The 25,815-nt window shown below is 45.3% G+C and overlaps 1 protein-coding gene across 4 annotated transcripts in view; it reads right to left on the bottom strand.

The window, feature by feature from the left end:
• Positions 1-25,815, bottom strand: part of LOC106568602 (disabled homolog 2-interacting protein) — a 242,985-nt gene that overhangs the window by 207,850 nt on the left and 9,320 nt on the right. For 2 of the 4 annotated variants that reach the window (XM_014139105.3, XM_014139096.3), the window contains exon 1: positions 6,850-7,331. The exons of the other annotated variants lie outside the window; for them this stretch is intronic. The gene's annotated coding sequence lies outside the window, so the exon portion shown is untranslated. Of the gene's footprint in view, positions 1-6,849; positions 7,332-25,815 lie in introns of those variants that run through there. 4 annotated transcript variants of the gene reach the window in all.

Raw genomic sequence — 25,815 nt, forward strand, 5'->3', positions numbered from 1 at the left:
TGTACTTGGCCAGTGTGTGTTCCATTACTGAGTTTATTGGCCACTGTGTGTTCCATTACTGAGTGTACTTGGCAGTGTGTGTGTTCCATTACTAAGTGTACTTGGCAGTGTGTGTGTTCCATTACTGAGTGTACTTGGCAGTGTGTGTGTTCCATTAGTGCGTGTACTGGCCAGTATGTGTTCCATTACTGAGTGTACCTGGCAGTGTATGTGTTCCATTACTGAGTGTACTTGGTAGTGTGTGTTCCATTACTAAGTGTACCTGGCAGTGTGTGTGTTCCATTACTAAGTGTACTTGGCAGTGTGTGTGTTCCATTACTAAGTGTACCTGGCAGTGTATGTGTTCCATTACTGAGTGTACTTGGCAGTGTTTGTTCCATTACTGAGTATACTTGGTAGTGTGTGTGTTCCATTACTGAGTGTACTTGGTAGTGTGTGTGTTCGATTACTAAGTGTACTTGGTAGTGTGAGTGTATATTCCTGTGTACTCCTAAGAATACACACACGACTGCAGTGTGTCTAGACTGCCCAGTCCAAAATAGTAACTATCCTTCTGTGTCCGGCTCTAAATACCCTGAATAGCCGCACGTATGCACAGACACGCACACGCACCAGCACACACACACACACACACACACACACACACACACACACACACACACACACACACACACACACACACACACACACACACACACACACACACACACACACACACACACACACACACACACACACACACACACACACACACACCTGTGTTAGCCCTGCCAACACAACTAGTTATGCTAGACATCAAGGACAGTTATCCCTGTCAACACAACTAGTTATGCTAGACATCAAGGACAGTTAGTCTTGTCAACACAACTAGTTCTGCTAGACATCAAGGACAGTTAGTCTTGTCAACACAACTAGTTCTGCTAGACATCAAGGACAGTTAGTCTTGTCAACACAACTAGTTCTGCTAGACATCAAGGACAGTTAGTCTTGTCAACACAACTAGTTATGCTAGACATCAAGGACAGTTAGTCCTGTCAACACAACTAGTTCTGCTAGACATCAAGGACAGTTAGTCTTGTCAACACAACTAGTTCTGCTAGACATCAAGGACAGTTAGTCTTGTCAACACAACTAGTTCTGCTAGACATCAAGGACAGTTAGTCTTGTCAACACAACTAGTTCTGCTAGACATCAAGGACAGTTAGTCTTGTCAACAGCTATTTTCCTGTTGGAGATAAATAAAGGTTTCACAGCACAGTTCCCATCACACCATTCAGAGAAACATAGTAAATACACACAAAACAAGAATAGGTGTCAGACTATTACAAAGAGCAGGCAATGCCATGCTTGCCAAGCTATGAAAGGAAAATCCACCCAGTTAGTTTAAGACTCAGTTTCAGGAAGCCCTCTCTTCCTGTGACTAGTGACCTATGACTTCTACACAGGAACAGGAACTGGCTCAATCTGTTCACACTACAGTTTATCACAAGCCCTACTAAGGTGAAACTAGGACCGAGACTGCCTATTAAATCTGGTTGTGTAAATTTGTGTGTGTGAGTGTCTGACATTGTTTGACGTGTATTCATCTATAGGTGTGTGTGTGTGTGTGTGTGTGTGTGTGTGTGTGTGTGTGTGTGTGTGTGTGTGTGTGTGTGTGTGTGTGTGTGTGTGTGTGTGTGTGTGTGTGTGTGTGTGTGTGTGTGTGTGTGTGTGTGTGTGTGTGTGTGTGTCTCCATGTGCCTTTTCCTGTTTTTCCACCTAGGAGAGTAGAACAATCCCAGACCGGCCCTGGCACAGGGGAAGAGTTTAAGGGTTTATGCCCTGTGCCCCTGCCCCTGTGCTCCCCGCCCTCCGTGTGTGTGTGTGTGTGTGTGTGTGTGTGTGTGTGGTGTGTGTGTGTGTGTGTGTGTGGGTGTGTGTGTGTGTGTGTGTGTGTGGGTGTGTGTGGGTGTGTGTGTGTGTTCCACAGTGAGGCAAGGTCAAAGAGCCAAACAAACATCACACACAAGTTGATGCATCTGGCACAACAACACCGGTGCATTCCTTACAGTCTTCACACACACAGACACACACAACTACAACACTTAGCATGCTTGTGTGATGACTAACCTTGCCTGAGACCTGAAGACTTGCATTATCTCCCCAAGATAATGCTAGACAGCCTGTGGTAGCACTCCACAACACCTAAACACAATAAATAGCTTAACGTTCACCCTGGAGGAACACTACTAGACCAGTACACTGGACCAAAACAAACAGACCAATACACACATGACCAGACACAGTAGCCATGACACATGCCCCTTCACACAGCTCACTATTCATGGCCTTAAAACAGTTAGGTAAAACAGAGAGAAAATGAATCTGTTGATACGCAGAGTTCATTAGAGCTCCCTGCTGCCTAATGGGGCAGAAGGGTATGAAAATAGCTAATTGATTATTTTTAATGAAGAGCGCAGACTCTCAAACTCCTTGTGTAAACATGCCCCCCCCACACACACACACACACACACACACACACACACACACACACACACACACACACACACACACACACACACACACAGAACCAGACACACACAAACATTGCATGAAGCACCCTTTTACACACATGCAGATACACACACTCATGCAAGCACACACACATTCTTCTCTATAGAAGAAGAAACCATACATATATCACTCTCCTCTCTATTCCACGGTGGTTTACGACCAGCAGTAATTACACCTTTTGTTGAGGGGGTGGGTCGGGGGGTGGGGGGGGGGGGGGGGGGGGGCAAATGGAAGCCTGTCTACAAAACTCAATTCATTATTAAGTAGAACAGAAAACCAGAAGTACTCTGGACCTTGTATGGTAAGATTGGAATACCCCTGCTGTAGGTAAAAGTTAACATGTTTGACTCTCTCCATATTCAGCTATAAATGTAATCTATAATTTATCATGCATCACACAATGTCCTCCTGAACAAGTACGTTCAAGACAAAGCATTGTAAAGCGTGGAGCAAGAGTCTGTTACAAAAGAGACTGTTTCACAATGGTGCAGCTGGCTGCAGTACACCTGACATGTATCTACACATGCACGTCAAGTCACAGACCCTGCAATGAAGTCTGGGTAAATGAGTAAAAAAGGCCTCTTTATTCACTACGTTAAATACAGTAAGATCTATGTTTCGGTACAGTAAAACATCTGATGTGTAATCCATTACCTGGTGTTGATCATCTAGGCCAGTAATGGTAAATGGTCATGATATGGAGGTAAGACAGACCATAAAACATGGGTTGGCAGACAAGTTCAAGCCCCAGATTGCTTAGGAACACATTGAAATTAATCAGAGGGAGGGAGAGAAGAGGGGGATAAAGGGAAAGTGGAATGAAAGAAGGAAAAGATAGGAGAGCTATGTGGCTATCACTCCTCTCCTTAGACAAACAAGCAGAGTATCAGACAAATCAATCATGGTACTGTCAGACCACTTAAAAGTTCAAATCAAACTTTATTGACCGCATAAACATATTTAGCAGATGTTATTGCAGGTGTAGCGAAAGGCTTGTGGTTTAGCAAAATGTTTGTTAAGCATCCCCTGGTTAAGCATCCACTGGTGCCTCTAAGTCCAATAGGGTCTGGGTCCAGCAGATACCTTCTCATGCCACAGACACTGAGAGACATATGAGATGAGACAGGATGTCGAATTGTGCCAGAGAAGATGGTGCGTTACCGCCACTAACAGCAGGGGTGGTGAAATTACATTTAGAATTAGAAGCTAGGCACTAGCTGGTGTGTACTAGCTAGCTAGCGTGTTCTAGCTAGCGTGTACTAGCTAGTGTATAATAGCTAGCTAGCTTAGCTAGTGTGTACTTGCCAGCTGCACAGGCAACAGTGGTTAAAATAACGCCATGAACCAAAGCTAGTGCGCCGAATAGTATATATGTAGTCTTCCCTGTGGCTCAGTTGGTAGAGCATGGTGTTTGCAATGCCAGCATGGTGTGTGGGTTCGATTCCCACGGGAGGCCAGTACATAAAGAAAATGCATGAAATTTATGAAATGTATGCATTCACTACTGTAAGTCGCTCTGGATAAGAGCATCTACTAAAATGTAAATGTAGCACACTGATGCCCTGGAACAAAGCTACGGACTCAAAAACATCTATAGGTTGCATGCGCACGTACAATTTGAGATGCCAAAATACCATCTGAGACTCATGTGCTTTGAGGTTTGCAGACCACGCCGCATAATCTGCAGCTGGAAGCTTCTCTCTAAATCAGCTATGGCACCGTAGCAAGGACAGACAGGTTGTTGAGACTAGTAAGCCATCTGTGACTGCAGTTTTTACATATTTTTTTGTCAAACTGCAAAAATGTGTTTACTGATATCCCATAAATGCACTTCAAGTAGAGTGATATCTGGATAAACAGCAGTTAATAAAGTAAGATGACTCTAGTGTAATTCTCTGTTGGTCCTGCTTACAGGCTGCAGCAGGCTGAGTGTTTCTCCAGAGGATATAATGTATCAGACCATATCTCCCCAGGCTCTGTGTTCTGTAGCCTTCAGTTCCACTTCACTAGCAGTAACACCAGGTCTATAGCAGGTGTTACTCTACAGTCCCATTCCCTCCGCTGATTCCTCGGGAACGCCGTTCTCTTATTCCATATTTCCCGCTTGGTAGTCCGGTTAATCCCTCTCCTCCAGCTGGCCAGCCGCTCCAAGGCGACTTCCTTCGCTGGCCCAGCCCAAACTATTAATAGAACAACAATGACCGACCAACGACCCAGCCCTGGCCAGCGCCAGCCGAGAGATAGAGTCTGAGAACATACAGTATCACAACAACACCTACCAAAATGGACAGAACATATCACCACGACAACTAGACTAGGGCCGCTAAAATCCATGCCACATGATACGGTATAAATGCTTGAAAAGTCCTCACATGGTATTCAGCGCATTCATAAAGTATTCCAACCCCCTGACTTTATCCACATTTTGTTACGTTACAGCCTTTTTCTAAAATGTATAAAATGTATAATGTTCCTCCTCATTCTACACACAATACCCCATAATGACAAAGCGAAAACAGGTTTTTGAATTTTTTGCAAATTTATAAAAAATATAAAACAGAAATACCTTATTTATATAAGTATTCAGAACCTTTGCTTTGAGACTTGAAATTGACCTCAGGTGCATCCTGTTTCCATTGATCACCCCTGAGATGTTTCTACAACTTGATTGGAGTCCATCTGTGGTAAATTCAATTGATTGGACAGAAGCCACTCCTCAGCCTGCTTGGGGGCCCCGCTTGGAGTTTGCCAAAAGGCACCTAAAGGACTCTCAGACCATGAGAAACAAGATTCTCTTTGGCCTGAATGTCAAGCGTCACATCTGGAGGAAACCTGGCATCATCCCTACGGTGAAGCATGGTGGTTGCAGCATCATGCTATCGGGATGTTTTTCAGCGGCAGGTACTGGGAGACTAGTCAGGATCGAGGGAAAGATGAACGGAGAAAAGTACAGAGAGATCCTTGATGGAAACCTGCTACAGAGCGCTCAGGACCTCAGACTGGGGTGAAGGTTCACCTTCCAACAGTACAACGACCCTAAGCCCACAGCCAACACAATGCAGGAGTGGCTTTGGGACAAGTCTCTGAATGTCCTTGAGTGGCCCAGCCAGAGCCTGGACTTGAACTGAATCCAACACCTCTTGAGAATCCTGAAAATAGCTGAGCAGCGACGCTCTCCATCCAACCTGAAAGAGCTTGAGAGAATCTGCAGAGAAGAATGGGAGAAACTCCCCAAATACAGGTGTGCCAAACTTGTAGTGTCATACCAAAGAAGTTTCGAGGCTGTAATAGGTGGAAAAGGTGCTTCAACAAAGTACTGAGTAAAGGGTCTAAATTTCTATGTAAATGTGATATTTCCGTTTTTTTTACATATATTTGCAAAAATAAAAAATAAGCTGTTTTTGCTTTGTCATTATGGGGTATTGTGTGTAGATTGATAAAAGAAAAATATTTAATACATTTTAGAATAAGGCTGAAACGTAACAAAATGTGGAAAATTCAAGGTGTCTGAATACTTTTTGAATGCACTGTAAACAGCCGTTAGTTGTAGGCGCTAGGCAGAAGATGCTGTAATCATGCAGGCTTGATAAAATATGGGGACAAGACTGCTAAAATAGTTAACTACTGCCCTCTCCTCTTCTCAGTCCTCACTGCACTGTGTTGTGACTCCACACTCCAGATTATAAATAAATGTAACATTTATACAGCCGGCCCTGCAAGTAGAGAGCAGTCTTGAACCACACAGAGCTCCCCAGAACCACACACCAGAGAGAAAGAGCAACATTAATCAGAGAACTGCAGACTCGAGACAGCATGGAGAAACACAAAGTAGACCAGAGAGAGAGAGACAGAAAGCTGGGCTAGATTTTCCACTAGCAGTTTAGTGTTTCACTGCTCCTGTTTTGTCCCACTACGAGAACTGAGAGTTGAGAAACACATGTAACAGACCACCATTTGTCTGTTAGTCTTTTCCTCCCTCTCTTTCATCATTCTTTCTTTTCTTAGAGAGGGGCCAGTCTGCTCATTCAGTGAGGGGTCTCTCTCTCCCGCTCTACTCTGACAGACGAGGGTAGCTCTGTTCTCTCTGGCACGTGAAACACTTCCCTCCACACCTCCCTCTCTCTCCTTCCCTCCCTCCTACCCCCACTCAACAAAGCCAGCATTCCCACAGAAACCCCCTCAAACTATGGAGTGAAAAACTACCCCCGTTTTACCGTCCTTTCCTCCCTCGCTCCTTCCCTCTCTCACAGAGAAACATAAGCAGTAAAGAATGGGGACAAGCACAGAGGTTCTTACCTCAGACAAGCTCCCGCTAGGAAAAGACAGGGAATATCATCCTCAACGCTCTGCCCGGAAAGCAAACAGCAACAAGTAGTAACAACGAACGACTTCCCCTCCTTTCTCCCTCTGCTCCGTTCTGCAGTAGTAGGCTGCAGTAGCTGCAGGGGTCTGAGGGAGCGTGTGTGTGTGTGTGTCACCGTGTGAGAGAGTATGTGTGTGTGTGTGAGAGCGTGGTTGTGTGTAGCGCGGTGGACTCCAGTAAGGGCATTGGAGTCCAGTAGGGGTCCAGTATTGACTCTGAGCGCTGAGTTTAGGTCCTCCCCCTTCTTAGGCTCACAGCAAAGAAAACAGCCACCAGAACAGAGGGGAGAAGATCTCTTTCTCTCAAACCCTTTTCTTTCCCTCCCTCCTTCCCTCTTGCTTGTTTCCACTTTCAGTCCATGGAACTAACTGCTTTTGTCACTCTCTTTCTCTCCTTCTTTCTCACACACACTGTCACCCTCTCCCTCACACACACGCACACTTTCCCCCTGCGTGCGTGAGTGTGTATAGAGGGAATGCAGTTGTGTTCCAGCGCCCTGGGCTCAAAGGGGGTGGGACCTAGACCTCATAGAGCAAAATTCCTTCCTGCGAATGTTCCAATCAGAGTAAGAGTTGTGGTAGACCAGAACAGAACTGCAGGGCTGAGGCCAGGACTCTCTCTCCACCAAACTACAGCTACAAGAGTTGTGCTACTTTCAGTCTCACATGTACTGGGTTTTCCACTGATAATACTGTAAGCCACAATGCTACAATATTCCATATAAGTCTATTATAAAGAGCCAACACTGTAATTGCGTTGGCTGTTCCATACATGGAGATGATAACTTAAATCTGTATAACTGGAAACCTCTCTCACTACTCTAAATGAAAACAACCACAAGATCAGTTTGAAAGGTACTTTGAAATCCAACCTCATGCATGCACGAAAATAAGCTCCTGCACACAAACGAACAAATCTACCGAAGCTGTGACAAAAATACTTAGCTATGCCTTTGAACTAGGAGGCAGGGGGTTGTCACCAGAACTGGGAGAGTTTCGCTATCTAGCTGTCTCTCCCCATGTCCCTCCGTTCCCATCCCTCCCTCCTTCCCTGATCAATCCTCTCAGGTTACTGCTCCTGTTCTAGCCCAGGAGGAATTGAGGCATTTGTCCACAGAATGCCTCCTCCACCCAGCTCATCCACGTCCACCCCTTCCCAAGGTCTACCAACAGGGCTACCACCTCATCCCTCTCTCAACACCTCACAACTCCTCACTCTGACCCCACCACAAAGCCTATACCAGATCATCCCTTCACCATTACCCATATAACTTAACCGCAGGACTAAGACCTACCCATTCAGCAGACATACCTGTAAATCCGCTTCCCTAAACCCTTCTAACATGACTACAACCTCTCCCCCTAAGCTCTTCTGACTCCCCTGTGATTTACTGAGGGAGAGGGGGAGGTTGGACAAACAGACAGAGAGAGAGAGAGAGAGAGAGAGAGAGAGAGAGAGAACCTGAAAGACAGAGAAAGAGACTGAGGAGAGGACATTGGTATGTGGGCTATAGAGTTACACAGGACACAAAGAGCGAGAGGTCGTGAATCCTCGCCTCATATAGGTAACTCTCTCTGACACACCTTTCTCTTTATCTCTTCCTCTATTTAGCCTTCTCCTCTGTCACTAACCCCTCTCTCCCTCCCACCATCTCTATCACTTTGTTTGTTTTTCTGTGCCAGTGTGTGTGTGTGTGTGTGTGTGTGTGTGTGTGTGTGTGTGTTTATGTCAAAGTGTGTGTCAAAGTATTTGTCTAACTTAGTGTGAGTGCGTACATGTGGTACTAAGCATGTGTGTGTGACCAAACATGTCTGTCAGCAGACTGAAAGGTGAACAGTATCCTTTAAGTCCTTGAGGCTGCTACATGTGTCCTCACCCTCCACTGAGACCGGACAGAAACCCAAGAGGAAAGGAGGAAGTGAAAGAGAGAAAAGAGGATGGGAGAGAGAAAGAGATGAGAGAAATGGGAGTATGAGAAACAGAAAGGAAGAAATAAACGTAGGTAGTGAGAGGAGATGAGAATAGATAGAGATGAGGAGAGAGAAACAGAGAGAGGAATGGAGAGAGAAAAAGCGGGCTAGATAGAGAGAGGGACTGAAACGAGTGCAGCAGGCAGAGAGGGGGAGATGAAGAACGACAGTATGGAGGCGGAGACGCCCACCCTGCTCCAGAACTTTTCCCTGCAGCTCAAACAACACAAACACATGCACACACACACACAGACCTTTGGAAATGTACAGTACAGAAATGCAACAACAGGCAAAACATTGGAACAGCTCCACTCCACATGGAACAAGACAGAACTGAATAGCAGAGCAACTTCAAATTTGACTGTGTGTGTGAGAGAGAGAATCTGTGTGTGGAACTGTGGATCAGATGGAGCTCTACATTCAAGGTTCAACCACATCACGTTTTATGCAACTCTCACATAAATGAATGATGATAAATAAATGAATGAAAGAATGAATGACTGAATAAGTGAATGAATGAATGAATTAGCCACATTGGTGTCTATCTGGTGTCTATCTGTTTTGCCTTGCTATTCCCTCACCCATTTTCATGCTGAGTTGTATTTGTATGGCAGCTCCAGTAAACACGTGTTCCGTTTGGCCACGATAGATGATGGCTATGGCTTTTAGAATGAGAATGAGAATGGATGGAAGCTGAGGTGAGCAAAACTGTGGCAAGACAGTGGGCAATAGGTATGACACTCTGTATTGCATTAATAACAAATACACTCAACAAACAAACACACATACTGAATTTAAAGTTTAAGAGACAAAGAGATTGATAACTTTTCGCCTCAGAAAGTGAACGATTGTATCTCAAGAGAACAGGAATCCCAGTTTAGGAGAGCAGGAGCTAACTTGGGGAAGTGAGGGAATGTGAACAGCTGCCATCTTGGAGACAAAAGCACTTGTGTGAGGCACGTGGGGTCAGCTGACCTGCCTTCCTCTATCCCTCCCTCACTCTCTCCCTCCCTCCGGGACAAGTGCTTTTTCTGGAAGAATTCCAACAGCATTCCGACTTAGAGGGCCCTGAACCAACCTGCCATTCCAGAACCCCATGTCTGTTCCACTAACGTTAGCCTGATCTCTGACACACACACATGAAGAAGGTATGCACAGACACACACACGCACAGGCACACACACACACACACACACACACACACACACACACACACACACACACACACACACACACACACACACACACACACACACACACACACACCCACACACACACACACACACACACACACACACACACACACACACACACACTCCGCTTACTGTCATAGATGATTTACTATGGAATTTGTGGTCTGTATATTTTATCATTTCATTTAGTGTACCATCAACAACATATGCCTTTTTGGGTTGGAGGGTTTGTATGTTGTCCTGTAGTTCATTCAATGTAATTGGAGAATCCAGCGGGTTCTGGTAGTCTTTAATAGTTGATTATACGATTTGTAATTGACCATGTATATGTTTTTGTTGTTTGTTCTTTGATACAGAGCCAAAACGATTGGAGAAGTGGTTTATCCACACATCTCCATTTTGGATAGATAACTACTCGTGTTGATTGTTTAGTGGATTCCAATTTTCCCAGAAGTGCTTACGTTCTATGGATTCTTCAGTTACATTGAGCTGATTTCTGATGTGCTGTTCCTTCTTTTTCTGTAGTGTATTTCTGTGATTCACCATAGTGAAGGCGTAGGCTCAGGTTTTCTGCTTCTATGTTTTTGGTTGGATAGGTTTCTCAAATTCTTTCTTAGGTTTTTGCATTCTTCATCCAACCATTTGTCATTGTTTTTCATTTTGTTAGGTTGTCTGCTTGAAATTTGTAGATTTGATAGGGAAGCTGAAGTGTCAAATACACTGTTAAGGCCTTCTACTGCCAAGTTTACACCTAAACAATTACAGTTAAATATTTTGTCCAGGAAGTTGTCTGAAAGGGATTGAATTTGTTGTTGCCTAATTGTTTTTTGGTAGGTTTCTAAACTATTTTCCTTCCATCTTGTAACGGCTGTCGTGAGAGAGAGTAGACCAAGGTGCAGCGGAGTTAGTGTTCATCATAAATTTAATAACAGAAAGAACACTATATAAAACAAAACAAGAAAACCGACAGCCAAACAGTCCTGTTAGGAAAATCTAAACAGAAACAATTACCCACAAAACCCAAAGGAAAAACATGCTCCTTATGTGTGACTCCCAATCAACAACAACGAACTACAGCTGTGCCTGATTGGGAGCCACACACGGCCCAAAACAAAGAAATACAAAAAACCTAGAAAAAGAACATAGAACGCCCACCCAATGTAACACCCTGGCCTAACCAAAATAAAGAACAAAAAACCCCTCTCTATGGCCAGGGCGTTACAGTACCCCCCCCTCCAAGGTGCGGACTCCGGCCGCAAAACCTGACACTGAAGTGGAGGGTCCGGGTGGGCCTTCTTACGGCGGCGGCTCAGGTGCGGGACGTGGCCTCTGCTCCACCCTTGGCGTCGCCCTCTTAGGTGGCGCACCTGGCCGCGCCGAAGGTCTGGTGGGCGACCCTGACTGTGCCCGGCTGGCGGGCGGCGATGGCTGCGCCCGGCTGGCGACCCTGGTTGCGCCCGGCTGGCGGGCGGTGATGGTTGCGCCTGGCTGGCGGTCGGTGATGGTTGCGCCTGGCTGGCGGGCGGCGATGGCTGCGCCCGGCTGGCGGGCGGCAATGGCTGCGCCCGGCTGGCGGGCGACCCTGGTTGCGCCCGGCTGGCGGGCGGGGATGGTTTCGCCCGGCTGGCGGGCGGCGATGGCTGTGCCCGGCTGGCGACCCTGGTTGCGCCCGGCTGGCGGGCGGTGATGGTTGCGCCTGGTTGGCGGGCGGTGATGGTTGCGCCTGGCTGGCGGGTGACCCTGGTTGCACCCGGCTGGCGGGCGGCGATGGCTGCGCCCGGCTGGCGGCGATGGCTGCGCCCGGCTGGCGGGTGACCCTGGTTGCACCCGGCTGGCGGGCGGGGATGGTTTCACCCGGCTGGCGGGCGGTGATGGCTGCGCCCGGCTGGCGGGCGGCGATGGCTGCGCCCGGCTGGCGGGCGTCCCTGGCTGCACCCGGCTGGCGGGCGTCCCTGGCGGCACTGACCCAGGATTCACCAGGCTGAGGAGACATGTTAGAAGCCTGGCCCTAGGCGTAGGCACAGGACTCACCAGGCTGGCGGGCGGCTCTGACTGCTCTGGACAGGCGGGCGGCTCTGGCGGCTCCGGACTGGCGGGCGGCTCTGGCGGCTCCGGACAGGCGGGCGGCTCTGGCGGCTCCGGACAGGCGGGCGGCTCTGGCGGCCCTTGACTGGCGGGCAGCTCTGGCGGCTCCGGACTGGCGGGCAGCTCTGGTGGCTCCGGACTGGCGGGCAGCTCTGGCGGCTCCGGACTGGCGGGCAGCTCTGGCGGCTCCGGACTGGCGAGACCCACTGGAGGCCTAGTCCTGGGAGGTGGCACAGGATGGACCAGGATGGGGAGACCCACTGGTGGCCTGGACCTAGGAGGAGGCACAGGACGGACCAGGATGGGGAGACCCACTGGAGGCCTGGACTTAGGAGGAGGCACAGGATGGACCAGGATGGGGAGACCCACTGGAGGCCTGGACCGAGGAGGAGGCACAGGATAAACCGCGCTGTGGGGGAGCACTGGAGTTCTGGTATGTACGCTCGACATGCTTACCCCAGGCTGAATGCCCACTTTGTCCCGGCATGGGCGGAGAGCAGGCATTGGGCGAACTGGACCCTCCCAGCGCTCTGGAGACACAGTACGCAACGCCGGCGCAGGATAACCTGGACCGAGGAGGCGCACTGGAGACCAGACACGCTGAGCTGGCACCATCCGCCCTGGCTCGATGCCTGCACTCGCATGGCACTTGCGGGGGGGGGTCTGGTATGTAGCGCACCGGGCTATGCACGTGCACTGGGAACACCGTGCACTCCACAGCATAACACAGTGTCTTACCAGTACCACGCTGCTTCCGGTAAGCACGGGGAGTTGGCTCAGGTCTACCGCCTGACTCCGCCAATCTCCCCGTGTGCCCCCCCAAAAAATGTTTGGGGGCTGCCTCTCGTGTCTGCTGCGCTCCCTTGCCTCGTACCAGCGCCTCTCAGCTCTCGCCGCCTCGATCTCCCACTGCGGGCGGCGATAATCCCCAGCTTGAGCCCATGGTCCTTTCCCGTCCAGGATTTCCTCCCAAGTCCACGAATCCTGAACGCTCCTCTCCTGGGGCTTCTCCTTCCTCCGCTGCTTGGTCCGTTGTTGGTGGGTAATTCTGTAACGGCTGTCGTGAGAGAGAGTAGACCAAGGTGCAGCGGAGTTAGTGTTCATCATAAATTTAATAACAGAAAGAACACTATATGAAACAAAACAAGAAAACCGACAGCCAAACAGTCCTGTTAGGAAAATCTAAACAGAAACAATTACCCACAAAACCCAAAGGAAAAACATGCTCCTTATGTGTGACTCCCAATCAACAACAACGAACTACAGCTGTGCCTGATTGGGAGCCACACACGGCCCAAAACAAAGAAATACAAAAAACCTAGAAAAAGAACATAGAACGCCCACCCAATGTAACACCCTGGCCTAACCAAAATAAAGAACAAAAAACCCCTCTCTATGGCCAGGGCGTTACACATCTATAGCATTTCTTATTATTGTGCAGTTCCTTTGGCCTCATGATTCTCCTGTTGGGGGTAGGGGGCAGTATTTGCACGGCCGGATAAAAAACGTACCTGATTTAATCTGGTTATTACTACTGCCCAGAAACTAGAATATGCATATCATTATTGTCTTTGGATAGAAAACACCCTAAAGTTACTAAAACTGTTTGAATGGTGTCTGTGAGTATAACAGAACTCATATGGCAGGCAAAAACCTGAGAAGATTCTGAACAGGAAGTGGCCTGTCTGACAATTTCTTGGGCTTCTTGACTCTCTTTATTCAAAACTGAGGATCTCTGCTGTAACGTGACACTTCCTACGGCTCCCATAGGCTCTCAGAAGGCGGGAAAAAGCTGAATGATGTCTTTGGAGCCCCTGGCTGAAAAACATTAGCGCCTTTGGTAAGTGGTCGATCAGAGTACAATGAGACTGAGACGCATGCACGAGGTGACCCCATTTTTTTGATTTTCTCTCTCTTTGAACTAAAACAGGGTTTCCCGGTCGGAATATTATCGCTTTTTTACGAGAAAAATTGCATAAAAATAGATTTTATACAGCGGTTGACATGCTTCGAAGTACGGTAATGGAATATTTAGAATTTTTTTGTCACGAAACGCGTCAGGCGCATCACCCTTCTTTACCTTTCGGATAGTGTCTTGAACGCACGAAGAAAACAGAGGATATTTGAACATAACTATGGATTATTTTGAACCAAACCAACATTTGTTATGGCAGTAGAAGTCCTGGGAGTGCATTCTGACGAAGAACAGCAAAGGTAATCACATTTTTCTTATAGTAAATCTGACTTTGGTGAGGGCTAAACTTGGTGGGTGTCTAAATAGCTAGCCCGTGATGGCTGGGCTATCTACTCAGAATATTGCAAAATGTGTTTTCACCGAAAAGCTATTTTAAAATCGGACATAGCGATTGCATAAAGGAGTTCTGTGTCTATAATTCTTAAAATAATTGTTATGTTTTTTGTGAACGTTTATCGTGAGTAATTTAGTAAATTCATTTAATAACCTCTCTGGGCTAGGCGGGACGAATTCATCCCACCTACGCAACAGCCAGTTGAATCCCGTGGCGCGATTTTCAAATACCTTAGAAATGCTATTACTTCAATTTCTCAAACATATGAATATTTTACAGCATTTTAAAGACAAGACTCTCGTTAATCTAACCACACTGTCCGATTTCAAAAAGGCTTTACAACGAAAGCAAAACATTAGATTATGTCAGCAGAGTACCCAGCCAGAAATAATCAGACACCCATTTTTCAAGCTAGCATATAATGTCACATAAACCCAGAAGACAGCTAAATGCAGCATTAACCTTTGATGATCTTCATCAGATGACACACCTAGGACATTATGTTATACAATACATGCATGTTTTGGTCAATCAAGTTCATATTTATATCAAAAAACTGCTTTTTACATTAGCATGTGACGTTCAGAACTAGCATACCCCCCGCAAACTTCCGGGGAATTTACTAACAATTTACTAAATTACTCACGATAAACGTTCACAAAAAACATAACAATTATTTTAAGAATTATAGATACAGAACTCCTTTGTGCAATCGAGGTGTCCGATTTTAAAATCGGACACCTCAGACGACACAACAGTAGTAGGCTTGATTTCAAACGATGACGAGACAGCCTACAGGGAGAAGGTGAGGGCCCTGGGAGTGTGGTGCCTGGAAAACAACCTCTCACTCAACGTCAACAGAACAAAGGAGATGTTCGTGGACTTCAGGAAACAGCAGAGGGTGCACCCCCCTATCTACATCGACCTGGCCGCAGTGGAGAAGGTGGAAAGTTTCAAGTTCCTTGGCGTACACATCACTGACAAACTGAAATGGACCACCCACACAGACAGTTTGGTGAAGAAGGCGCAACAGAGCCTCTTCAACCTCAGGAGGCTAAAGAAATTTGGCTTGTCACCTAAAACCCTCACAAATTTTTACAGATACACAATTGAAAGCATCCTGTCTGGCTGTATCACCGCCTGGTATGGCAACTGCACCGCCCGCAACCGCAAGGCTCTCCAGAGGGTGGAGCGGTCTGTCCAACCCATTAACGGGGGCAAACTACCCACCCTCCAGGACACCTACAGCACCCGATGTCACAAGAAGGTCAAAAAGATGATCAAGGACATCAACCACCTGAACCACTGACTGTTCACCCTGCTATCATCCAAAAGGTGAGGTCAGTACAGGTGCATCAAAGCGGGGACCGAGAGACTGAAAAACAGATTCTATCTCAAGGCCTTAAACTAAGTTAAAATGTATTTGACCAAATACATTTAAACTCAGTTTATCATAATTCCTGACATTTAATCCTAGTAAAAATTCCCTTTCTGAGGTCAGTTAGGAACACCACTTTATTTTAAGATTGTGAAATGTCAGAATAATAGTAGAGAGAATGATTTATTTCAGCTTTTATTTCTTTCATCACATTCCCAGTGGGTCAGAAGTTTACATACACTAAATTAGTATTTGGTAGCATTGCCTTTAAATTGTTTAACTTGGGTCACCATTTTGGGTAGCCTTCCACAAGCTCCCCACAATAAGTTGTGTGAGTTTTGGCCCATTCCTCCTGACAGAGCTGGTGTAACTGAGTCAGGATACTAGGTCTTCTTGCTCGTACAAGCTTTTTCAGTTCTGCCCACACATTTTCTATAGGATTGAGGTCAAGGCTTTTTGATGGCCACTCCAATACCTTGACTTTGTTGTCCTTAAGCCATTTTGCCCCAACTTTGCTTGCAAGTATACTTGGGGTCATTGTCCATTTGGAAGACCCATTTGCGACCAAGCTTTAACTTCCTGACTGATGTCTTGAGATGTTGCTTCAATATATCCACATCATTTTCTTCCCTCATGATGCCATCTATTTTGTGAAGTGCACCAGTCTCTACTTCAGCAAAGCACTCCCACAACATGACGCTGCCACCCCCGTGCTTCACGGTTGGGATGATGTTCTTTGGCTTGCAAGCCTCCCCCTTTTCCCTCCAAACATAACGATTGTCATTATGGCCAAACAGTTCTATTTTTGTTTCATCAGACCAGAGGACAAAAAGTATGATCTTTGTCCCCATGTGCAGTTGCAAACTGTGGTCTGGCTTTTTTATGCCGGTTTTGGAGCAGCGGCTTCTTCCTCGCTGAGCTGCTTTTCAGGTTATGTCGACATAGGACTTGCTTTACTGTGGATATAGATACTTTTGTACCTGTTTCCTCCAGCATCTTCACAAGGTCATTTGCTGTTGTTCTGGGATTGATTTGCACTTTTCGCACCAAAGTACGTTAATCTCTAGGAGACAGAATGCGTCTCCTTCCTGAGCGTTATGACGGCTGCATGATCCCATGGTGTTTATACTTGCGTACTTTTGTTTGTACAGATGAATGTGGTACGTTCAGGCATTTGGAAATTGCTCCCAAGGATGAACCAGACTTGTAGAGATGTACAATTTTTTTTCTGAAGTCTTGGTTGATTTCTTTTGATTTTCCCATGATGTCAAGCAAAGAGGCACTGAGTTTGAAGTTAGGCCTTGAAATACATCCACAGGTACACCTCCAATTGACTCAAATTATGAAGCCTCTAAAGCCATGACATCATTTTCAGGCATTTTCCAAGCTGTTTAAAGGCACAGTCAACTTAGTGTATGTAAACTTCTGACCCATTGGAATTGTTATACAGTGAATTATAAGTGAAATAATTAGTTTGTAAACAATTGTTGGAAAGATTACTTGTGTCATGCACAAAGTAGATGTCCTAACCGACTTGCCAAAACTATAGTTTGTTAACAAGAAATTTGTGGAGTGGTTGAAAAACGAGTTTTAATGACTCCAACCTAAGTGTATGTAAACCTCCAACTTCAACTGTATGTTGTGTAATTTGTTAGATATTACTTGTTAGATATTACTGCACTTTTGGAGCTTGAAGTACAAGCCTTTCGCTACACCCACAATAACATCTGCTAATCACGTATGTGACCAATAATTTGATTTGATTGTGAACTCTCTGAGAGACTCTGGGTTGAAGTCAGTAATAAAGCAATCTACAGTTCTACTGCCAAGGGATGAGCTGTAGGTGTACCTACCATAGGAGTCTCCTCGAAGCCTACGATTGACTACGTACAGACCCAGCGTGCAACAGAGCTGCAGGAATTGGGACCCATTTTTGTTGGTTGTTTTGTCATATTTGTGTCTAGAAGGGCATATTTGGGAGGAAATACTGTCACCTCCAGGTAGGTGTTTGTCCCCATGTGTGCTGAGAAAGTCAGGTTATTGTCTAGTTCTGGCATTTGTCCCTGGGCCTGGAAATGGTTTATCTCCCCCTCTAGGATGGAGAACCTGTCATCGTTAAAGTATGGGGATTCTACTGGGGGTTCTATAGGGCTCCCGAGTGGTGCAGTGGACTAAAGCACAGTGGTCTGAAGCATCACTACAGGCCCTGGTTTGATTCCAAGCTGTATTACACCCGGCTGTGATTGGGAGTTCCATAGGGCAGCGCACAATTGGCCCAGCGTTGTCCAGGTTTGGCCGGCGTAGGCCGTCATTGTAAATAAGAATTGTTCTTAACTGTCTTGCCTAGTTAAATAAATAAAATATAGGTAGCACACATGAGGACATTCTTCTCTGTTGAGATCATTTCCTCATTAATTTCTAGACAGATGTAAAATGTTCCTGTTTTGACAAATTTAATAGAGTGGTTTAGGTCTGCTCTATACCGAATTAGCACACCCCATGAGTCTCTTCCATGTTTCACACCTGGTAGTTTGGTGGATGGGACTACCAGCTCTCTGTAACCTAGAGGGTAACCAGTGGATCTGTCTCCTCTATACCGTGTTTCTTGTTGGAAACTCTCTCTATTTCTCTCTCTCTTTCTCTCTCTCTCAATTAAATTTAATGGTCTCTCTTTCTTTCTCTATCTCTTTCTTTTTCTGTGTCTCCCTCTCTCTGGCAGACAGAGTGGTGTTGAATCATTTGCATGAGATTTACACACTGTCCTGTGAAAAGCACATTCTCTCCATCCATTGGTTCTAACCATGTAACGGGCTCAAGGCTGTGCTTGGCTCTATCTCATACCCTGCAGTCACACCATGTTACACATGGCAACTAACACGGAACACACACACACTACACACTGTGGACACACACACAATATATTTAAACATTGGTAAACTAGCCAGAAGGAGCACATTTCCTAAAACAACAATATTTGCAACCCTTGCAAGTGGGTGGGGTTATATCCTGCCTGTTTGGCCCTGTCCGGGGGTATCATCGGATGGGGCCACAGTGTCTCCTGACCCCTCCTGTCTCAGCCTCCAGTATTTATGCTGCAGTAGTTTATGTGTCGGGGGGCTAGGGTCAGTCTGTTATATCTGGAGTATTTCTCCTGTCTTATCCGGTGTCCTGTGTGAATTTAAGTACGCTCTCTCTAATTCTCTCTTTCTTTCTTTCTTTCTTTCTTTCTTTCTTTCTTTCTTTCTTTCTTTCTTTCTTTCTTTCTTTCTTTCTTTCTTTCTTTCTTTCTTTCTTTCTTTCTTTCTTTCTTTCTTTCTTTCCTTCTTTCTTTCTTTCTTTCTTTCTTTCTTTCTCTCTCTCTCTCTCTCGGGGGACCTGAGCCCTAGGACCATGCCTCAGGACTACCTGGCATGATGACTCCTTGCTGTCCCCAGTCCACCTGGCTGTGCTGCTGCTCCAGTTTCAACTGTTCTGCATGCGGCTATGGAACCCTGACCTGTTCACCGGACGTGTTACCTGTCCCAGACCTGCTGTTTTCAACTCTCTAGAGACAGCAGGAGCGGTGGAGATACTCTCAATGATCGGCTATGAAAAGCAAACTCACATTTACTCCTGAGGTGCTGACCTGTTGCACCCTCGACTACTACTGTGATTATTATTATTTGACCATGCTGGTCATTTATGAACATTTGAACATCTTGGCCATGTTCTGTTATAATCTCCACCCGGCACAGACAGAAGAGGACTGGCCACCCCTCATAGCCTGGTTCCTCTCTAGGTTTCTTCCTAGGTTTTGGCCTTTCTAGGGAGTTTTTCCTAGCCACCGTGCTTCTATAACCTGCATTGCTTGCTGTTTGGGGTTTTAGGCTGGGTTTCTGTACAGCACTTTGAGATATCAGCTGATCTAAGAAGGGCTGTATAAATACATTTGATTTGATTGGATATCTGTTGTTTTACCTGTTCCTTTCTCTCTCCCAGTCTGCCTCCCTCCTTCCCTCCCTCCCTCCCTCCTCTTCCCTCCCTCCCTGGTAGGATAAGGACGCGTCTCTCTCAGTAGGGATCCTGACTGACAAATGGGGCCAAATGGAGTTGTGCTGCGAACTAACATAGATCAGACTCAGGTGCTAACAATACTCACAGCACCAGTACACACCAGCAGCCAGGCTTAATTACACTAACTAATTAACTGATCCTAGATTAGCCTCAAAGCACCAATACACACCAGCAGCTAGGCTTAATTACAGCTTCAATAACTGATCCTAGTTCAGCCTTAATGTGACAATACATCAGAAGCAGGCTGAGACCTTCATTGCAGAACTGAACCAGGATCAGCCTTAAAGCACCAATACACCAGAAGCCTAATCTAGCACTACTGACAGAATATGGCATACTCCCCATCATTAGTATTCATACAAATGTAGGGTCATAATGTAGGGTCTTAATTTGATCACCCTGTTGCAGGAGAACTTTCCTGCAATGCAGGACATTTAAAACTTGTGGAGTATTTGAGGTTTATAAATGCTTCTGAAGTTTGTAATTCTCACCTTGAAATATCAGACTTGATTTTCCCTTACGAAAAATGTATCAACCTCTACAGCAATGTCCAATAATTATAATCCACATAATAATTCACATTTCCTGTTGCTGCGAGATTGTTTTCTTGCTGTAGAAAACTGGCTCAAATTAAGATTCTACATCTGTACAGCTGTGGGCTCCTGACTGGCGCAGAGGTCTAAGGCACCGCATCTCAGTGGCGTCACTACAGAAATAAAATACATTTCATACTGTATACAAAGAAAAGTTGGCAAAACGTTGGCGGAATGCTAAAGTTGGTGTAAAAATGTTTTGGTTTGAAAGGTGTATATGTCATGATAACCTCTCTGTCAACTATCACTCTGAAGCAGTTAACTCTCTCTCTCTTTTAAAAGGCTCTGCATGGTCAATCCAATTTCTGCAGTGACCGTAAAGCAATTACTGTGATACGACCTCTGCATAAGTCAGGGCATTCATACTTCTAGCACTTTGCAGAGCAGAGCTGTTGTGAAGGAAGTTGGAAGTGAGTTTTTGTTTATACAGGACCTCACGCTCTCACCTACCGTCAACCAGTCATGTCAATGCGAAGCTATTCAGAGCCCTCCACATTGTTCCAAAATTTGGGAGGTGCACGCCGATGCGGTACAGAGCTCGAATTGGCCTCTGGAACGCAATTGCGCCACCCCCTCCGTACGGAGGTCCGGGTCGCATTTCCAGAGCAAGCATAAATGATCTTTAAGCCTGTCGTGACGTTTTTGTTCGTTAAGGCATGTTTTTTGTTGTCTGTTCGTGCACACAAAAATGGTAGCCAAAGTCTACGCCCTTCGTCAGTGATTGGTCAATAGTACTACTCCTAGTAGGAGTGGGAACTATGGACGGGATTCTTCAAACATTTTTTCACTTGAGAAATACAGCACCAAACATCTTAGCTAGATGTAAAATTGCACAACTTGCCAAAAATGTCAGAATTCATTTCAGATTTCTTGATTTATCTTAGATTAATTCTGACTATTTTGAGGAGGTGTATACTTGCTATGTTGTTGCTAAGGCGTCTCAAACAGTAATACTAACGCTTTTTAAATCTTTTTTTAAGCGAAGGTATTTTATGGTGTATGCAAGGCACAGACGATCACTTCGCCTAGCCGAGTTCTGCTAGGAGCCAACTGAGTCTAGTATGCGGGCGCCTTTAGTGGAAGTAACGCTACTTAAAGTGACAAATCAGCAGTTGCTGCATTCATTTTTTGATGTATAAATTAATGATATGTACCCACTGATTCTTGAAGAATATCACTTAGAAATGCCTCATGAGCTTACTTTTCAAGAATCAATGTAGTACCCCATCAGAACGCAACATATGAGCTTGTTTTACGCCAATGTATAGCCTCAAAAATGTATAGCCTCAAAAAAATGTATAGCCTCAAAAATGTATAGCCTCAAAAATGTATAGCCTCAGAACCTGGTTAAAACTATATCATGGATGGTCAGGCATCCACAGCTCTGTCTATGAATTTGAGCGTGATTCAATTTTTCCAGCCCCATCCCTCAGCTTTTTACTGAAACAGTGGCGGAAAGAACAGTTTGTTATTTTTTCAACTGCTGGTTGGCTACATAACCACTGATTTGCTCAATTTCCTCCTTTCAACAGACCAGGCTGTTTCCATAATGTAGTAGATTCTGATGAACATGGATGAAAACGAGAGTAGGAGAAAGAGAGACTTTCTCATTTATCTCTTCTCCCTCTCCCTCTTTCTGCCCCGCCCCTCTCTCTCTTCCCTTCCTTCTCCCTCTGCAGTCTCTCCAATAACCTCAATATCCACGCACCAATCAAAAGTGAAATCCCATCCTCAGTATCTAAACGCAAAATCAGCACTACTGTGAGTACTGAGATCTCATTGGCTGAACTGACTTCAGACTGTTGGCTGTTTACCTCTTAGTACTTCTATACTTCCAGAAATAAGATCTAGCTGTGCTGTGCTGCTGTGTGGAGCTAATATACTTACATTCCCATATCACTCCCCTGGGCCACCATCAGATCTGCATAAATGGAGTTGTGCCCAGATAGAGATTACAATAGTGAGACGTTTGATGCATCGCAAATGGCACCCTATTCCGTATATAGTGCACTACTTTTGACCATGACTACAGGCAAAAGTAGTGCGCTATATAGGGAATAGAGTGCCATTTGGGACGCAGCTAAATGCATGTGTATTTTTGGCGGGTGTGATATCTATAGGACTGACTGAGACAAAGACAGCAGGCTGCTTCCTCTTCGTCCTCACAGCACACACAGATAGACAAAAGGAGAGGATGCTTCTGGTGTGGATGTTGGATGGATGCCTACTGGATGCCCACTGGCGGATGCTAATTAGCCGTTAGCGTAAGTGCTGATTAGCTGCTGCATAAACACACAGACATGCACAAACACACACAAACATGACAGCATGCACATGCACACGCACCAGCACACACACACACACACACACACACACACACACACACACACACACACACACACACACACACACACACACACACACACACACACACACACACACACACACACACACACACACACACACACAATATTACACACACAGTCATGAGACAGGATAGAGGACAGACCAGAAAACCATCTGTTTACATAGTGTTTGGATGCCATTGAAGCACTGAGCATAACACACACTGTAACACTTTGGTCAATGTATGACCTCAGTGAACAGACTGAGAGGCTGTAAGATGGACAGGACTGTCCAGGGAGAAGAGTACTGTCCATATATAAGAGCGGACAGGGTCTAAGTGAGAGCATCCCCCTCTGGACCCAGTTCCATATCATAAAACCCCCTTATAGCACATGACCAACTACCACACGCCCACTTTATATAAGCCTTCACTGCGGCAAAGCATTGTGTGTGTGTGTGTGTTTGTGTGTCTTAGACCAGATACACAAAATCGGAATACAACTAGCACACTGCAGCAAACAAGATTAAATAAAAGCCAGAAATATAAACATATCTTTAAAAAGAGAGAAACAACCGAGACAACTCAATGCCCTCCCTCCATCTAGTCAACCCTCAAGACTGTAGTGTGTCCCACTTGCAAATGGTTGCTTTGACAATTTCAAACTGGAGTAAAAACTAGCTTGTAGCTGGTCAACATCCAGTAATTCAGTTAAGTTAAAAGAAAGACGGGAAGATGGAGGGAGAGAGTGAGAGAGAGCGAGAGAGAGATATTGAGAAAGAGGACATTAAAAGGGAGAAAAAGGAGAAAAACTATTCAAAGTAAGGACAGTATGGAGGGAGAGAGAGAGGGAGAGAGATATGGAGATAGTTTTTCCCAGTATTTCTCTTACTAAAAAGTGAGAAGTAGCGATAGTATGGTGCAGTCCTTCTTTCTACTAAAGTTTGCCCCCCTCAGGGGTGTGACTGTTCCCCTGGCCCTCGCTCTACACCCCTCCTTGTGCCCCCTCCTCCAGTGGAGGAATTCAGCTCTCCTCAACTAGGACAAAACACTGAGACCTATTTACATTTCATCCTCTCTCAATTCAATTTCAATTCAAAGATGTTAAAATTGCCAAAGCAAGTGAAGTAAATAATGAACAAAAGTGAAATAAACAATACAAATTTAAAGTAAACATTACACTCACAGAAGTTCCAAGAGAATAAATACATTTCAAATGTCATATTATGTCGATATACAGTGTTGTAACGATGTGCAAATAGTTAAAGTACAAAAGGGAAAACAAATAAACTTAAATATGGGTTGTATTTACAATGGTGTTTGTTCTTCACTGATTGCCCTTTTCTTGTGGCAACAGGTCAAAGATCTTGCTGCTTTGATGGCACACTGTGGTACAGTGCCTTGCGAAAGTATTCGGCCCCCTTGAACTTTTCGACCTTTTGCCACATTTCAGGCTTCAAACATAAAGATATAAAACTGTAATTTGTTGTGAAGAATCAACAACAAGTGGGACACAATCATGAAGTGGAACGAAATATATTGGATATTTCAAACTTTTTTAACAAATAAAAAACTGAAACATTGGGCGTGCAAAATTATTCAGCCCCCTTAAGTTAATACTTTGTAGCGCCACCTTTTGCTGCGATTACAGCTGTAAGTCGCTTGGGGTATGTCTCTATCAGTTTTGCACATCGAGAGACTGAAATTTTTGCCCATTCCTCCTTGCAAAACAGCTCGAGCTCAGTGAGGTTGGATGGAGAGCATTTGTGAACAGCAGTTTTCAGTTCTTTCCACAGATTCTCGATTGGATTCAGATCTGGACTTTGACTTGGCCATTCTAACACCTGGATATGTTTATTTGTGAACCATTCCATTGTAGATTTTGCTTTATGTTTTGGATCATTGTCTTGTTGGAAGACAAATCTCCGTCCCAGTCTCAGGTCTTTTGCAGACTCCATCAGGTTTTCTTCCAGAATGGTCCTGTATTTGGCTCCATATATCTTCCCATCAATTTTAACCATCTTCCCTGCCCCTGCTGAAGAAAAGCAGGCCCAAACCATGATGCTGCCACCACCATGTTTGACAGTGGGGATGGTGTGTTCAGGGTGATGAGCTGTGTTGCTTTTACGCCAAACATAACGTTTTGCATTGTTGCCAAAAAGTTCGATTTTGGTTTCATCTGACCAGAGCACCTTCTTCCACATGTTTGGTGTGTCTCCCAGGTGGCTAGTGGCAAACTTTAAACGACACTTTTTATGGATATCTTTAAGAAATGGCTTTCTTCTTGCCACTCTTCCATAAAGGCCAGATTTGTGCAGTATACGACTGATTGTTGTCCTATGGACAGAGTCTCCCACCTCAGCTGTAGATCTCTGCAGTTCATCCAGAGTGATCATGAGCCTATTGGCTGCATCTCTGATCAGTCTTCTCCTTGTATGAGCTGAAAGTTTAGAGGGACGGACGGGTCTTCGTAGATTTGCAGTGGTCTGATACTCCTTCCATTTCAATATGATCGCTTGCACAGTGCTCCTTGGGATGTTTAAAGCTTGGGAAATCTTTTTGTATCCAAATCCGGCTTTAAACTTCTCCACAACAGTATCTCGGACCTGCCTGGTGTGTTCCTTGTTCTTCATGATGCTCTCTGCGCTTTAAACGGACCTCTGAGGTGCATTTACACGGAGACTTGATTACACACAGGTGGATTCTATTTATCATCATTAGTCATTTAGGTCAACATTGGATCATTCAGAGATCCTCACTGAACTTCTGGAGATAGTTTGCTGCACTGAAAGTAAAGGGGCTGAATAATTTTGCACGGCCAATTTTTCCGTTTTTTATTTGTTAAAAAAGTTTGAAATAGCCAATAAATTTCGTTCCACTTCATAATTGTGTCCCACTTGTTGTTGATTCTTCACAAAAAATTACAGTTTTATATCTTTATGTTTGAAGCCTGAAATGTGGAAAAAGGTCGAAA

The sequence above is a fragment of the Salmo salar genome, chromosome 01 (genome assembly GCF_965601325.2).
Source record: "Salmo salar chromosome 01, fSalSal1, whole genome shotgun sequence".
NCBI lineage: Eukaryota > Metazoa > Chordata > Actinopteri > Salmoniformes > Salmonidae > Salmo > Salmo salar.